The sequence below is a fragment of the Tenrec ecaudatus genome, unplaced genomic scaffold (assembly GCF_050624435.1).
Source record: "Tenrec ecaudatus isolate mTenEca1 unplaced genomic scaffold, mTenEca1.hap1 Scaffold_1841, whole genome shotgun sequence".
Taxonomy (NCBI): domain Eukaryota; kingdom Metazoa; phylum Chordata; class Mammalia; order Afrosoricida; family Tenrecidae; genus Tenrec; species Tenrec ecaudatus.
Genome location: NW_027458113.1, coordinates 12,611 through 28,138, shown reverse-complemented (window position 1 = coordinate 28,138; position 15,528 = coordinate 12,611). Strand labels below are relative to the sequence as shown.

General features: G+C 67.1%; 13 non-coding genes across 13 annotated transcripts; 4 read left to right on the top strand and 9 right to left on the bottom strand.

The window, feature by feature from the left end:
- Window positions 1-1,369: 1,369 nt before the first annotated feature.
- On the bottom strand, window positions 1,370-1,441 carry TRNAE-CUC (transfer RNA glutamic acid (anticodon CUC)). The gene has a single exon. It is a non-coding gene; the product is annotated as a tRNA-Glu (tRNA).
- Window positions 1,442-1,698: 257 nt separating this feature from the next.
- Window positions 1,699-1,770, bottom strand: TRNAG-UCC (transfer RNA glycine (anticodon UCC)). The gene has a single exon. It is a non-coding gene; the product is annotated as a tRNA-Gly (tRNA).
- Window positions 1,771-2,548: 778 nt separating this feature from the next.
- Window positions 2,549-2,620, bottom strand: TRNAD-GUC (transfer RNA aspartic acid (anticodon GUC)). Its single transcript has one exon. It is a non-coding gene; the product is annotated as a tRNA-Asp (tRNA).
- Window positions 2,621-3,277: 657 nt separating this feature from the next.
- Window positions 3,278-3,360, top strand: TRNAL-CAG (transfer RNA leucine (anticodon CAG)). Its single transcript has one exon. It is a non-coding gene; the product is annotated as a tRNA-Leu (tRNA).
- Window positions 3,361-4,380: 1,020 nt separating this feature from the next.
- On the top strand, window positions 4,381-4,451 carry TRNAG-GCC (transfer RNA glycine (anticodon GCC)). The gene has a single exon. It is a non-coding gene; the product is annotated as a tRNA-Gly (tRNA).
- Window positions 4,452-7,786: 3,335 nt separating this feature from the next.
- On the bottom strand, window positions 7,787-7,858 carry TRNAE-CUC (transfer RNA glutamic acid (anticodon CUC)). The gene has a single exon. It is a non-coding gene; the product is annotated as a tRNA-Glu (tRNA).
- A 257-nt stretch (window positions 7,859-8,115) lies between these two features.
- On the bottom strand, window positions 8,116-8,187 carry TRNAG-UCC (transfer RNA glycine (anticodon UCC)). The gene has a single exon. It is a non-coding gene; the product is annotated as a tRNA-Gly (tRNA).
- A 772-nt stretch (window positions 8,188-8,959) lies between these two features.
- Window positions 8,960-9,031, bottom strand: TRNAD-GUC (transfer RNA aspartic acid (anticodon GUC)). The gene has a single exon. It is a non-coding gene; the product is annotated as a tRNA-Asp (tRNA).
- A 657-nt stretch (window positions 9,032-9,688) lies between these two features.
- On the top strand, window positions 9,689-9,771 carry TRNAL-CAG (transfer RNA leucine (anticodon CAG)). The gene has a single exon. It is a non-coding gene; the product is annotated as a tRNA-Leu (tRNA).
- A 1,020-nt stretch (window positions 9,772-10,791) lies between these two features.
- Window positions 10,792-10,862, top strand: TRNAG-GCC (transfer RNA glycine (anticodon GCC)). Its single transcript has one exon. It is a non-coding gene; the product is annotated as a tRNA-Gly (tRNA).
- A 3,351-nt stretch (window positions 10,863-14,213) lies between these two features.
- On the bottom strand, window positions 14,214-14,285 carry TRNAE-CUC (transfer RNA glutamic acid (anticodon CUC)). The gene has a single exon. It is a non-coding gene; the product is annotated as a tRNA-Glu (tRNA).
- A 257-nt stretch (window positions 14,286-14,542) lies between these two features.
- Window positions 14,543-14,614, bottom strand: TRNAG-UCC (transfer RNA glycine (anticodon UCC)). Its single transcript has one exon. It is a non-coding gene; the product is annotated as a tRNA-Gly (tRNA).
- Window positions 14,615-15,392: 778 nt separating this feature from the next.
- On the bottom strand, window positions 15,393-15,464 carry TRNAD-GUC (transfer RNA aspartic acid (anticodon GUC)). The gene has a single exon. It is a non-coding gene; the product is annotated as a tRNA-Asp (tRNA).
- Between the last annotated feature and the right edge of the window lie 64 nt (window positions 15,465-15,528).

The window sequence follows — 15,528 nt, the reverse complement described above, 5'->3', positions numbered from 1 at the left end:
CCGGTGCCCTGGGCTCTGATCCCCATGCCCACCCTCAGGGGAGGATGCACTTTGGAGACGTGTGTGACGTCAATGAGCCAGTCAGGCAGCAGGAAACGCGTGGTTCGGCAGGAGCTTTGCCCGCTGTGAAGCTTGCCCCAGCATGCTACCCTGTCTGTCAGACCGCAGGGTTCTGCACTCGCAAAAGGCTGTAGGGATCCCTTGGACCTCAGGTGTATTTTCACACAAGTAGACACAGATGGGACAACAGAGACACAGAGGTAGGTCTGTGGGTGAGATCGCCGCCCCAACCCCCCCTAAACCCTTCCCCCCCCTCAGCCCCCTCCGCCCCATCACGGCCCCAACCCCCTTCGGGAAATGGGATTGCCAAAGGAAACCACCTTGGAGCAACCATGAGACTGTCTCTACAGAGCTGGCTACAGGCGTTGGGACCGCACGGTGGCAGTGTGTTCGGACTCGTGCCAGGATCCCCAGTTAGACAGGAATGGGAGAAACACGTCGTCCTTCCGCTGAGTAAGGCCGAGGGACAGTCTGGAGGAGGGCAAGAAGGGTGCTCTGGGCAACGTTCTCTCTAGGTGGACAGCTGTGTGGGCAGTGCTCAGGGGATGTGGTGAGAATGATGAGGAAAGGTGAGTGCTGGCACCCTCTCCCACCCAACAGTCCCCGGCTCCCTGACACCCCTCCCCAAGCCACCTGTAGACCAGTGTCCCCAGACACCTGCTTCCTCTCCTTGCACGCCCCACAATCGCGACCTACATACACCCTGTCTGCCACTCACGGATCAAATTCCCCATCATCCTTCTTTTGTCCCCAAATCCCAAAACCTCCCGCCACCACCACCACCACCACCACCACCACCACCACCACCACCACCACCACCACCACCACCACCACCACCACCACCGCTGCCACCGCAGCAGCCAACACTTCCCCACCCACACCCCCAAGCGCTCAAAAGCTAACTCACTCACTCACTCACTCACTCACTCACTCACTCACTCACACCCTCCCCAGCCTTCCACCATCCTTCCTCCCAACTGGCGGCGTCCACGCGTCCCAGGTGGGCCACCTTGGGCTCCTGAATCTTTCTCCCTCGCTAGCGTTGTCCTGCTGGCGCAAGCGCTGGCAGTGATCGTCGAGGGAACGCGCAGGGAGGTCAGCCTGGCGCGTGGTGTTGAGGGCTGAGCGGGCAGATCCTGAGAGCATAGGCACCGGGGCCGGGGACCGTAGCAGGTGCGCACGTGCGTGGCCTTGCCGGCGGCAGGGCCCGTGAAGTGGCTCAAGGTAGCCAGCGTTGGCGAGAGTAAAAGAGTGGTAGGTTGAGCGAGTGGCAAGTGTGTGTGGGGGCAGCGCCAGGCAGAAGAAAAGCTTCCCTGACCGGGAATCGAACCCGGGCCGCGGCGGTGAGAGCGCCGAATCCTAACCACTAGACCACCAGGGAGCGTGGGAGCGCCTGTCCCGTCCATGCCACCTGCACTCGGAGCCCGCGCACCCATGGGCGCCCTGGCCAGCGGCCTCCCCGCCACGAGAGCACGGTGCCCTCTCCGACTTGGAGGCAGCTCCCCCAAAACACTGCGCGCCCGCCGCCTTCCCACGCAACTGGCGCGGGCAAAGCCACAGACCCAAGCTGCTCCCACATGCAACGCACTCACACCTGGCACGGAGGCCCCTGGGCTTCCCCGCAAAAGGTCGACCTACTGCGTTGGCCGGGAATCGAACCCGGGTCAACTGCTTGGAAGGCAGCTATGCTCACCACTATACCACCAACGCGGCACAGCCCGGGCTCCACCAACACCACGGCCAGCAGGCTCCCCGCCGCCAGCGGCAGCTGCTACTACCGCCGTCGCTACCGCCGCTCGCGCCTCGGCAGCCGCCGCCCGGCGCAGCCCTGTCCTTCCTGGACGCCAGGCGCCGTGCCACCCGCAGCGGCCGCTCGGGCCAGCCAAGCCCCGCTGCTCGCTCTCGCGGACCTAGCGCGCGCCCGGCCCCGGCCCCGGCCCCGGCCCCGGCCGCGGCCGCTGGGGGCGCCCGACCGGGCTCTCGCTGCCCCGACGCCGCAGCCCCGCGCACCCCCGCACCCGAGGCGCCCGACACCCCGACTTGGAGCGCCGGGTTTCTCCAAGGCCCTCCCTGCCTTCGGCGTCGGCTCGCGCCAGTTCCGCGGGCCTCAGCCAGGGCACAGGCGGCACTCAGGAGCAGCAGGAGGGTGATGCCCACCAGGGGGATCCCCCTACCTGCCCTGGCACCTGCGTGTGGGACTCCCTGCGAGGCCCGCGGCCAGCCTGAGCCGGATGGAGGCAGACACAGCTTTGGGACGGGCCGCTGGCCAGGCGCTTCGGACGCCAGAGAAAGAAGGCTGCTGTGGCGGGCGGGCGCGCGACTGGGCACCAGGAAGAAGGGCAGGGGAGCTGCGGCCGGAGGGTGGGCAGGCCAGGCGGGCGGCTTGGCAAGAACGGCTGGCGGGCGCCGGCCACTGGGCCTGCCTGAGAGCGGGGACCGGGTGGGCTGGTGGGTGGCCGTGGCAGAGTCCCAAAAAAAGGGACTGTGCCTCCCCGTCGGGGAATCGAACCCCGGTCTCCCGCGTGACAGGCGGGGATACTCACCACTATACTAACGAGGACGGCGGCTGCCGTCTGGGTGCCAGACCTCTCTCCGGCCGCCACCGCCACCGCCACCGCCACCGCCACCGCCGACGCCCACCCAGACGCCGTCGCTGCGCCCCCACGCCCAACACTGCTCCTCTCCCTTGGCCCACTGGCTCGCCGCGCAGAGTCCTCAACCCGCACCTCGCCCCGCACCAGCCCGACCCGCTTGCGACGCTCGCCGCGAGACACAGCCTCTCGTGCCGACTGGCGCCCGCCTCAACCCGCTGCCTGGGGCCTCCAGGGCGAGCGCCAGTGCCAGCGCGCGCGCCCGCCCGCCCGTCGCTCCGGCAGAGAGGCCCGGCGGCCCCCACTCCCGCGCGCAGGCCACAGGTGGCAGCCAGAGGAGGAGGACCAGTTTGGAGCGCAAGCCCAGCTGAGCGAGGAGAGTGCCTCGGTGCAGGATGCGGCGTCGGGGGCGGGCCCCAGCAGCCCGTCAACCCAAAGGCAGCGCACCTGGAGGCGCTGGGCCCGGGCTCAAGCACGTCGCCTGCTCCGCTGGCCACGTTCTGGCTCAGCTCCAGTGCTGGCGCCCCAGCCCAGCTTCCTTGGTGCCGCCACTCGGGCCGCCCAGGAGCGGCACCCGTGTGGGCCCCCTGGCCGAGCCAGGCGGCCGTGGGCGCTTGGGGCGAGCCGTCAGGATGGCCGAGCGGTCTAAGGCGCTGCGTTCAGGTCGCAGTCTCCCCTGGAGGCGTGGGTTCGAATCCCACTCCTGACACAGCAGCCTTTTTGGCAACAACAAACAGCCTGGACCCACCCGCCGCACACACACCCCTCTCCGGGCCGGCAGGCCACTGGCGCTCCTTGCGCCTCTCCAGCCGCCAGCGCCGGCCACGGGCGGGTCTCGCCGCCCCATCTGCACAGCGCTGACAGATGTGCTCCTACTGCAGCTCCCGCACACCTTCAATCCTCTGGCTTGGACAACCACAGGCCCCTCCAGGACCCCAGCCCCACCCCCACCCCCGCGGGCGCCACACGCCACCTTCAGCCGGGGAGCCTCAGCCGGGGATCCTTAGCAAGGGTCCACGCAGAGCGCTCGGCCCCGCAGCGCTCGCCACCCGATCCCACGGGATCGCACAGCCCCAGTGCGCGCGTGGGCCGGACCTCACTCGCCCGGCTCACGCGCGGGCTGGGGCCTTTCTTCTGCCGACGTGCCGCCTCGGGAAGCGACGGGCACAGGGGCATCGGCGCGGCCACCACCCGTTCCCTCCCCCTCCCGGCCCCCAGCGAAGTGGGTCGGTCGCTGTTGGGGGCGGGGGGGTCACTGCTGGGACCGCCGCGGGAACCTTGGCCGCGCTGCTTGGGCTCCGCCAGCGAGCCGGCGAGCGGCAGCGCGCGCGCACGGGACCCGTCTTCTTGCGACTCTGGGCGTCCTCCCAACGTCTGCCTGCCACAAGACTGCCCTTCGGTCTCGCTAGGTCGGGACCCTGCGCATGCCTGGGCTCCAAGCTCCAGGGCCGCCTGTACCCCGGCGCACCACTGGCTGTCGCCTGCACTGCTACTCAAGGGGAGTGGGGGTCCCAACGCCACGTCCCCACGCCATGTCGCGCCCACTCTCCCTCCCACTGCCAGCTCCGCTCCCGCTCCCACCACCACTCGCACCCGCGCCCAAGAACTCGCCCGGTAGGCCAGTCGGGCAGTGAGCAGTGTCTGGCGCTCCTCCACCAGTGGCAGCGGGGCGGCCGGGAGGAGGCAGGCCCACAGGCTGCAGCTGGCAGACTGTCGAGGAGGTAGCAGCGCATGGGTGGTTCAGTGGTAGAATTCTCGCCTGCCACGCGGGAGGCCCGGGTTCGATTCCCGGCCCATGCAGCCCACGGTCCCCTTTTGGTCCTGCCACATCAAAGGCTCACGGAGGGCTGCTCTGACCTCAGCTCTGCTCAGCTCTGACAAGCCCACACCCAGTCTCGCTTACCCCCTTCTCTTGGCTGCCGCTGCCCGCTGCCCGCTGCCCGCTGCCCACGACGCCCGCCTCTGCAGAGACCAAGGACCCAAAGGCCCTACCAGCGCACCCCTCGCCAGCACGCTCCACCCGCCGCCATCCCTGCCGCGCCCCACCTCCAACCACCCTTCTTTCTGCCCAGCCTCCCCGTTTCCTTTCTGGTCTTCAGGATCCCACACAACCTTCACCTCACGTTTCCCTTCAGTCCCAGACAGCATGCTAAAACACTCTGAAGCAGCGGCCCTTCAGGGCTCGACACCCTTCCCATCTCCGCGGCGCAATCCTGCTCACACTGCAAAAAACGACCCCATCCTTCCCAGGAAGGCCCACGCACGCACTCAAACTCCACAGAGAGATTCGGTCCTTTGGGCTACATGCTGATCACGGTCCCTCTCCCACCACAGACCAAGGACAGTCCCTATTGCAGAGGCACTCTGCCACACCTAGCCACCACCTCTTCTTCAATCTGCCCATTGCCATAGTGCCTGGGTCCCCTCGCCTGACTTTGGGTGGACGGTCTGTGGGGTCATTTGTTCACACGTGAGTGGAGGGCTGAAGGAGGAGAGGGGTGGGGGAGGCTATTTCAACCTGCACGGAGTCTGCCCAAGGCCCACCCGCCCCCACGCCCGACGCCCATCCATCCCAAGCACCCGCCTCACACGCTACTCCAGCCAGTTGAGTGTGTGCTACCCCTTGCCTGCCCTTTCCTCATATTTTCTCCCTCCCCTGCCCTCCCCTCCCCTCCCCTCCCCTCTCCTCCCCTTCCCTTCCCTTCCCATCCCATCAATCTCCGCCACTGTTTCTGCCTTTGCTCCCGCGCCTCTCTAGCTCACTGAATCTCACTCTCATTCTTGATGCCCCTTGGGCTCCCTTGCCCTCCATCTGCCCCCCACTGGTTCACCTGAGCTACTTGCCCAGTGACACGCCCTGGTTGCCAGCTTGACTGGGGTTGGTAGTGGTGGGAGTAGTCTAAGTAGGGCGGCGGTGGGGGTGCGGGGTGGGGGGGATTTGGGGCTGTTTGAGAGGTACCAGAGAGTATGTGGGACTGGGGAGTGGGACAGAAAGGCACAGGAGAGACACGACCGGGCTGTGGTCCTTTCTCGAGGCTTAGTCTTGAGGGCCCACCTTAAGCCGACAGGTTTGCCATCTACTTTGCAGCCTGTGACCGGCTAACTCGCACCTCTCTCAAATAAATACCGAGCCCGGCCACCCATGCGTTTCTAGATGCTCTCCTCGCCCCCACCCCTCCGACACCCTCTCTGCAATCCTCCCCACCCCTACCCCACCGTGCCCCGATGAACCCACGGCCTCCACAGAGCCAGTGTGCCAGTGGTGCGCAAGAACAATTCTGTTAGCCCTTGCTGTCTTCGCGGCTGCTGTGCCTCCCTGGTCTCCTTCTCTCACCCCACTCCCCACCCCCCAGCACTCAACCAGCACCCTTGCCCTCCTGGCCCTTGTCACAAGCCCATGGCACAAGCCAAGAGCACGACAGAACAGCACCCCCACCCACTGGCACCCTCTGGTCCCACCAAGACGATGGAGGGCACTGACTGCAGGGCAGATGGTGCGCTTGTGTGCCCCACCGCCACCAGGCCGCCCGCACCCCAAGGCGAGTCTGCACGCCCTTCAATGTGTGTGTGTGTGTGTGTGTGTGTGTGTGTGTGTGTGTGCTTCTCAGGATCTGAGCCCTGCCCGCCTCCCGAGAGAGCCCTCCTGCCCAGGAAACCCCGTGAGGTGCAGGGCCGCTCTCCCATTCCAGGGGCCGCGGGCTCTCAGAATCCACTCCACCGCACTGGCCTTCCAAAACCTCTGTCTCTGAACCCGGGGAATGGCCATGCAAAGCCCCGGTGCCCTGGGCTCTGATCCCCATGCCCACCCTCAGGGGAGGATGCACTTTGGAGACGTGTGTGACGTCAATGAGCCAGTCAGGCAGCAGGAAACGCGTGGTTCGGCAGGAGCTTTGCCCGCTGTGAAGCTTGCCCCAGCATGCTACCCTGTCTGTCAGACCGCAGGGTTCTGCACTCGCAAAAGGCTGTAGGGATCCCTTGGACCTCAGGTGTATTTTCACACAAGTAGACACAGATGGGACAACAGAGACACAGAGGTAGGTCTGTGGGTGAGATCGCCGCCCCAACCCCCCCTAAACCCTTCCCCCCCCTCAGCCCCCTCCGCCCCATCACGGCCCCAACCCCCTTCGGGAAATGGGATTGCCAAAGGAAACCACCTTGGAGCAACCATGAGACTGTCTCTACAGAGCTGGCTACAGGCGTTGGGACCGCACGGTGGCAGTGTGTTCGGACTCGTGCCAGGATCCCCAGTTAGACAGGAATGGGAGAAACACGTCGTCCTTCCGCTGAGTAAGGCCGAGGGACAGTCTGGAGGAGGGCAAGAAGGGTGCTCTGGGCAACGTTCTCTCTAGGTGGACAGCTGTGTGGGCAGTGCTCAGGGGATGTGGTGAGAATGATGAGGAAAGGTGAGTGCTGGCACCCTCTCCCACCCAACAGTCCCCGGCTCCCTGACACCCCTCCCCAAGCCACCTGTAGACCAGTGTCCCCAGACACCTGCTTCCTCTCCTTGCACGCCCCACAATCGCGACCTACATACACCCTGTCTGCCACTCACGGATCAAATTCCCCATCATCCTTCTTTTGTCCCCAAATCCCAAAACCTCCCGCCACCACCACCACCACCACCACCACCACCACCACCACCACCACCACCACCACCACCACCACCACCACCACCACCGCTGCCACCGCAGCAGCCAACACTTCCCCACCCACACCCCCAAGCGCTCAAAAGCTAACTCACTCACTCACTCACTCACTCACTCACTCACACCCTCCCCAGCCTTCCACCATCCTTCCTCCCAACTGGCGGCGTCCACGCGTCCCAGGTGGGCCACCTTGGGCTCCTGAATCTTTCTCCCTCGCTAGCGTTGTCCTGCTGGCGCAAGCGCTGGCAGTGATCGTCGAGGGAACGCGCAGGGAGGTCAGCCTGGCGCGTGGTGTTGAGGGCTGAGCGGGCAGATCCTGAGAGCATAGGCACCGGGGCCGGGGACCGTAGCAGGTGCGCACGTGCGTGGCCTTGCCGGCGGCAGGGCCCGTGAAGTGGCTCAAGGTAGCCAGCGTTGGCGAGAGTAAAAGAGTGGTAGGTTGAGCGAGTGGCAAGTGTGTGTGGGGGCAGCGCCAGGCAGAAGAAAAGCTTCCCTGACCGGGAATCGAACCCGGGCCGCGGCGGTGAGAGCGCCGAATCCTAACCACTAGACCACCAGGGAACGTGGGAGCGCCTGTCCCGTCCATGCCACCTGCACTCGGAGCCCGCGCACCCATGGGCGCCCTGGCCAGCGGCCTCCCCGCCACGAGAGCACGGTGCCCTCTCCGACTTGGAGGCAGCTCCCCCAAAACACTGCGCGCCCGCCGCCTTCCCACGCAACTGGCGCGGGCAGAGCCACAGACCCAAGCTGCTCCCACACGCAACGCACTCACACCTGGCACGGAGGCCCCTGGGCTTCCCCGCAAAAGGTCGACCTACTGCGTTGGCCGGGAATCGAACCCGGGTCAACTGCTTGGAAGGCAGCTATGCTCACCACTATACCACCAACGCGGCACAGCCCGGGCTCCACCAACACCACGGCCAGCAGGCTCCCCGCCGCCAGCGGCAGCTGCTACTACCGCCGTCGCTACCGCCGCTCGCGCCTCGGCAGCCGCCGCCCGGCGCAGCCCTGTCCTTCCTGGACGCCAGGCGCCGTGCCACCCGCAGCGGCCGCTCGGGCCAGCCAAGCCCCGCTGCTCGCTCTCGCGGACCTAGCGCGCGCCCGGCCCCGGCCCCGGCCCCGGCCGCGGCCGCTGGGGGCGCCTGACCGGGCTCTCGCTGCCGCGACGCCGCAGCCCCGCGCACCCCCGCACCCGAGGCGCCCGACACCCCGACTTGGAGCGCCGGGTTTCTCCAAGGCCCTCCCTGCCTTCGGCGTCGGCTCGCGCCAGTTCCGCGGGCCTCAGCCAGGGCACAGGCGGCACTCAGGAGCAGCAGGAGGGTGATGCCCACCAGGGGGATCCCCCTACCTGCCCTGGCACCTGCGTGTGGGACTCCCTGCGAGGCCCGCGGCCAGCCTGAGCCGGATGGAGGCAGACACAGCTTTGGGACGGGCCGCTGGCCAGGCGCTTCGGACGCCAGAGAAAGAAGGCTGCTGTGGCGGGCGGGCGCGCGACTGGGCACCAGGAAGAAGGGCAGGGGAGCTGCGGCCGGAGGGTGGGCAGGCCAGGCGGGCGGCTTGGCAAGAACGGCTGGCGGGCGCCGGCCACTGGGCCTGCCTGAGAGCGGGGACCGGGTGGGCTGGTGGGTGGCCGTGGCAGAGTCCCAAAAAAAGGGACTGTGCCTCCCCGTCGGGGAATCGAACCCCGGTCTCCCGCGTGACAGGCGGGGATACTCACCACTATACTAACGAGGACGGCGGCTGCCGTCTGGGTGCCAGACCTCTCTCCGGCCGCCACCGCCACCGCCACCGCCACCGCCACCGCCGACGCCCACCCAGACGCCGTCGCTGCGCCCCCACGCCCAACACTGCTCCTCCCCCTTGGCCCACTGGCTCGCCGCGCAGAGTCCTCAACCCGCACCTCGCCCCGCACCAGCCCGACCCGCTTGCGACGCTCGCCGCGAGACACAGCCTCTCGTGCCGACTGGCGCCCGCCTCAACCCGCTGCCTGGGGCCTCCAGGGCGAGCGCCAGTGCCAGCGCGCGCGCCCGCCCGCCCGTCGCTCCGGCAGAGAGGCCCGGCGGCCCCCACTCCCGCGCGCAGGCCACAGGTGGCAGCCAGAGGAGGAGGACCAGTTTGGAGCGCAAGCCCAGCTGAGCGAGGAGAGTGCCTCGGTGCAGGATGCGGCGTCGGGGGCGGGCCCCAGCAGCCCGTCAACCCAAAGGCAGCGCACCTGGAGGCGCTGGGCCCGGGCTCAAGCACGTCGCCTGCTCCGCTGGCCACGTTCTGGCTCAGCTCCAGTGCTGGCGCCCCAGCCCAGCTTCCTTGGTGCCGCCACTCGGGCCGCCCAGGAGCGGCACCCGTGTGGGCCCCCTGGCCGAGCCAGGCGGCCGTGGGCGCTTGGGGCGAGCCGTCAGGATGGCCGAGCGGTCTAAGGCGCTGCGTTCAGGTCGCAGTCTCCCCTGGAGGCGTGGGTTCGAATCCCACTCCTGACACAGCAGCCTTTTTGGCAACAACAAACAGCCTGGACCCACCCGCCGCACACACACCCCTCTCCGGGCCGGCAGGCCACTGGCGCTCCTTGCGCCTCTCCAGCCGCCAGCGCCGGCCACGGGCGGGTCTCGCCGCCCCATCTGCACAGCGCTGACAGATGTGCTCCTACTGCAGCTCCCGCACACCTTCAATCCTCTGGCTTGGACAACCACAGGCCCCTCCAGGACCCCAGCCCCACCCCCACCCCCGCGGGCGCCACACGCCACCTTCAGCCGGGGAGCCTCAGCCGGGGATCCTTAGCAAGGGTCCACGCAGAGCGCTCGGCCCCGCAGCGCTCGCCACCCGATCCCACGGGATCGCACAGCCCCAGTGCGCGCGTGGGCCGGACCTCACTCGCCCGGCTCACGCGCGGGCTGGGGCCTTTCTTCTGCCGACGTGCCGCCTCGGGAAGCGACGGGCACAGGGGCATCGGCGCGGCCACCACCCGTTCCCTCCCCCTCCCGGCCCCCAGCGAAGTGGGTCGGTCGCTGTTGGGGGCGGGGGGGTCACTGCTGGGACCGCCGCGGGAACCTTGGCCGCGCTGCTTGGGCTCCGCCAGCGAGCCGGCGAGCGGCAGCGCGCGCGCACGGGACCCGTCTTCTTGCGACTCTGGGCGTCCTCCCAACGTCTGCCTGCCACAAGACTGCCCTTCGGTCTCGCTAGGTCGGGACCCTGCGCATGCCTGGGCTCCAAGCTCCAGGGCCGCCTGTACCCCGGCGCACCACTGGCTGTCGCCTGCACTGCTACTCAAGGGGAGTGGGGGTCCCAACGCCACGTCCCCACGCCATGTCGCGCCCACTCTCCCTCCCACTGCCAGCTCCGCTCCCGCTCCCACCACCACTCGCACCCGCGCCCAAGAACTCGCCCGGTAGGCCAGTCGGGCAGTGAGCAGTGTCTGGCGCTCCTCCACCAGTGGCAGCGGGGCGGCCGGGAGGAGGCAGGCCCACAGGCTGCAGCTGGCAGACTGTCGAGGAGGTAGCAGCGCATGGGTGGTTCAGTGGTAGAATTCTCGCCTGCCACGCGGGAGGCCCGGGTTCGATTCCCGGCCCATGCAGCCCACGGTCCCCTTTTGGTCCTGCCACATCAAAGGCTCACGGAGGGCTGCTCTGACCTCAGCTCTGCTCAGCTCTGACAAGCCCACACCCAGTCTCGCTTACCCCCTTCTCTTGGCTGCCGCTGCCCGCTGCCCGCTGCCCGCTGCCCGCTGCCCACGACGCCCGCCTCTGCAGAGACCAAGGACCCAAAGGCCCTACCAGCGCACCCCTCGCCAGCACGCTCCACCCGCCGCCATCCCTGCCGCGCCCCACCTCCAACCACCCTTCTTTCTGCCCAGCCTCCCCGTTTCCTTTCTGGTCTTCAGGATCCCACACAACCTTCACCTCACGTTTCCCTTCAGTCCCAGACAGCATGCTAAAACACTCTGAAGCAGCGGCCCTTCAGGGCTCGACACCCTTCCCATCTCCGCGGCGCAATCCTGCTCACACTGCAAAAAACGACCCCATCCTTCCCAGGAAGGCCCACGCACGCACTCAAACTCCACAGAGAGATTCGGTCCTTTGGGCTACATGCTGATCACGGTCCCTCTCCCACCACAGACCAAGGACAGTCCCTATTGCAGAGGCACTCTGCCACACCTAGCCACCACCTCTTCTTCAATCTGCCCATTGCCATAGTGCCTGGGTCCCCTCGCCTGACTTTGGGTGGACGGTCTGTGGGGTCATTTGTTCACACGTGAGTGGAGGGCTGAAGGAGGAGAGGGGTGGGGGAGGCTATTTCAACCTGCACGGAGTCTGCCCAAGGCCCACCCGCCCCCACGCCCGACGCCCATCCATCCCAAGCACCCGCCTCACACGCTACTCCAGCCAGTTGAGTGTGTGCTACCCCTTGCCTGCCCTTTCCTCATATTTTCTCCCTCCCCTGCCCTCCCCTCCCCTCCCCTCCCCTCTCCTCCCCTTCCCTTCCCTTCCCATCCCATCAATCTCCGCCACTGTTTCTGCCTTTGCTCCCGCGCCTCTCTAGCTCACTGAATCTCACTCTCATTCTTGATGCCCCTTGGGCTCCCTTGCCCTCCATCTGCCCCCCACTGGTTCACCTGAGCTACTTGCCCAGTGACACGCCCTGGTTGCCAGCTTGACTGGGGTTGGTAGTGGTGGGAGTAGTCTAAGTAGGGCGGCGGTGGGGGTGCGGGGTGGGGGGGATTTGGGGCTGTTTGAGAGGTACCAGAGAGTATGTGGGACTGGGGAGTGGGACAGAAAGGCACAGGAGAGACACGACCGGGCTGTGGTCCTTTCTCGAGGCTTAGTCTTGAGGGCCCACCTTAAGCCGACAGGTTTGCCATCTACTTTGCAGCCTGTGACCGGCTAACTCGCACCTCTCTCAAATAAATACCGAGCCCGGCCACCCATGCGTTTCTAGATGCTCTCCTCGCCCCCACCCCTCCGACACCCTCTCTGCAATCCTCCCCACCCCTACCCCACCGTGCCCCGATGAACCCACGGCCTCCACAGAGCCAGTGTGCCAGTGGTGCGCAAGAACAATTCTGTTAGCCCTTGCTGTCTTCGCGGCTGCTGTGCCTCCCTGGTCTCCTTCTCTCACCCCACTCCCCACCCCCCAGCACTCAACCAGCACCCTTGCCCTCCTGGCCCTTGTCACAAGCCCATGGCACAAGCCAAGAGCACGACAGAACAGCACCCCCACCCACTGGCACCCTCTGGTCCCACCAAGACGATGGAGGGCACTGACTGCAGGGCAGATGGTGCGCTTGTGTGCCCCACCGCCACCAGGCCGCCCGCACCCCAAGGCGAGTCTGCACGCCCTTCAATGTGTGTGTGTGTGTGTGTGTGTGTGTGTGTGTGTGTGTGTGCTTCTCAGGATCTGAGCCCTGCCCGCCTCCCGAGAGAGCCCTCCTGCCCAGGAAACCCCGTGAGGTGCAGGGCCGCTCTCCCATTCCAGGGGCCGCGGGCTCTCAGAATCCACTCCACCGCACTGGCCTTCCAAAACCTCTGTCTCTGAACCCGGGGAATGGCCATGCAAAGCCCCGGTGCCCTGGGCTCTGATCCCCATGCCCACCCTCAGGGGAGGATGCACTTTGGAGACGTGTGTGACGTCAATGAGCCAGTCAGGCAGCAGGAAACGCGTGGTTCGGCAGGAGCTTTGCCCGCTGTGAAGCTTGCCCCAGCATGCTACCCTGTCTGTCAGACCGCAGGGTTCTGCACTCGCAAAAGGCTGTAGGGATCCCTTGGACCTCAGGTGTATTTTCACACAAGTAGACACAGATGGGACAACAGAGACACAGAGGTAGGTCTGTGGGTGAGATCGCCGCCCCAACCCCCCCTAAACCCTTCCCCCCCCTCAGCCCCCTCCGCCCCATCACGGCCCCAACCCCCTTCGGGAAATGGGATTGCCAAAGGAAACCACCTTGGAGCAACCATGAGACTGTCTCTACAGAGCTGGCTACAGGCGTTGGGACCGCACGGTGGCAGTGTGTTCGGACTCGTGCCAGGATCCCCAGTTAGACAGGAATGGGAGAAACACATCGTCCTTCCGCTGAGTAAGGCCGAGGGACAGTCTGGAGGAGGGCAAGAAGGGTGCTCTGGGCAACGTTCTCTCTAGGTGGACAGCTGTGTGGGCAGTGCTCAGGGGATGTGGTGAGAATGATGAGGAAAGGTGAGTGCTGGCACCCTCTCCCACCCAACAGTCCCCGGCTCCCTGACACCCCTCCCCAAGCCACCTGTAGACCAGTGTCCCCAGACACCTGCTTCCTCTCCTTGCACGCCCCACAATCGCGACCTACATACACCCTGTCTGCCACTCACGGATCAAATTCCCCATCATCCTTCTTTTGTCCCCAAATCCCAAAACCTCCCGCCACCACCACCACCACCACCACCACCACCACCACCACCACCACCACCACCACCACCACCACCACCACCACCACCACCGCTGCCACCGCAGCAGCCAACACTTCCCCACCCACACCCCCAAGCGCTCAAAAGCTAACTCACTCACTCACTCACTCACTCACTCACTCACTCACACCCTCCCCAGCCTTCCACCATCCTTCCTCCCAACTGGCGGCGTCCACGCGTCCCAGGTGGGCCACCTTGGGCTCCTGAATCTTTCTCCCTCGCTAGCGTTGTCCTGCTGGCGCAAGCGCTGGCAGTGATCGTCGAGGGAACGCGCAGGGAGGTCAGCCTGGCGCGTGGTGTTGAGGGCTGAGCGGGCAGATCCTGAGAGCATAGGCACCGGGGCCGGGGACCGTAGCAGGTGCGCACGTGCGTGGCCTTGCCGGCGGCAGGGCCCGTGAAGTGGCTCAAGGTAGCCAGCGTTGGCGAGAGTAAAAGAGTGGTAGGTTGAGCGAGTGGCAAGTGTGTGTGGGGGCAGCGCCAGGCAGAAGAAAAGCTTCCCTGACCGGGAATCGAACCCGGGCCGCGGCGGTGAGAGCGCCGAATCCTAACCACTAGACCACCAGGGAGCGTGGGAGCGCCTGTCCCGTCCATGCCACCTGCACTCGGAGCCCGCGCACCCATGGGCGCCCTGGCCAGCGGCCTCCCCGCCACGAGAGCACGGTGCCCTCTCCGACTTGGAGGCAGCTCCCCCAAAACACTGCGCGCCCGCCGCCTTCCCACGCAACTGGCGCGGGCAAAGCCACAGACCCAAGCTGCTCCCACATGCAACGCACTCACACCTGGCACGGAGGCCCCTGGGCTTCCCCGCAAAAGGTCGACCTACTGCGTTGGCCGGGAATCGAACCCGGGTCAACTGCTTGGAAGGCAGCTATGCTCACCACTATACCACCAACGCGGCACAGCCCGGGCTCCACCAACACCACGGCCAGCAGGCTCCCCGCCGCCAGCGGCAGCTGCTACTACCGCCGTCGCTACCGCCGCTCGCGCCTCGGCAGCCGCCGCCCGGCGCAGCCCTGTCCTTCCTGGACGCCAGGCGCCGTGCCACCCGCAGCGGCCGCTCGGGCCAGCCAAGCCCCGCTGCTCGCTCTCGCGGACCTAGCGCGCGCCCGGCCCCGGCCCCGGCCCCGGCCCCGGCCGCGGCCGCTGGGGGCGCCCGACCGGGCTCTCGCTGCCCCGACGCCGCAGCCCCGCGCACCCCCGCACCCGAGGCGCCCGACACCCCGACTTGGAGCGCCGGGTTTCTCCAAGGCCCTCCCTGCCTTCGGCGTCGGCTCGCGCCAGTTCCGCGGGCCTCAGCCAGGGCACAGGCGGCACTCAGGAGCAGCAGGAGGGTGATGCCCACCAGGGGGATCCCCCTACCTGCCCTGGCACCTGCGTGTGGGACTCCCTGCGAGGCCCGCGGCCAGCCTGAGCCGGATGGAGGCAGACACAGCTTTGGGACGGGCCGCTGGCCAGGCGCTTCGGACGCCAGAGAAAGAAGGCTGCTGTGGCGGGCGGGCGCGCGACTGGGCACCAGGAAGAAGGGCAGGGGAGCTGCGGCCGGAGGGTGGGCAGGCCAGGCGGGCGGCTTGGCAAGAACGGCTGGCGGGCGCCGGCCACTGGGCCTGCCTGAGAGCGGGGACCGGGTGGGCTGGTGGGTGGCCGTGGCAGAGTCCCAAAAAAAGGGACTGTGCCTCCCCGTCGGGGAATCGAACCCCGGTCTCCCGCGTGACAGGCGGGGATACTCACCACTATACTAACGAGGACGGCGGCTGCCGTCTGGGTGCCAGACCTCTCTCCGGCCGCCACCGCCACCGCCACCGCCACCGC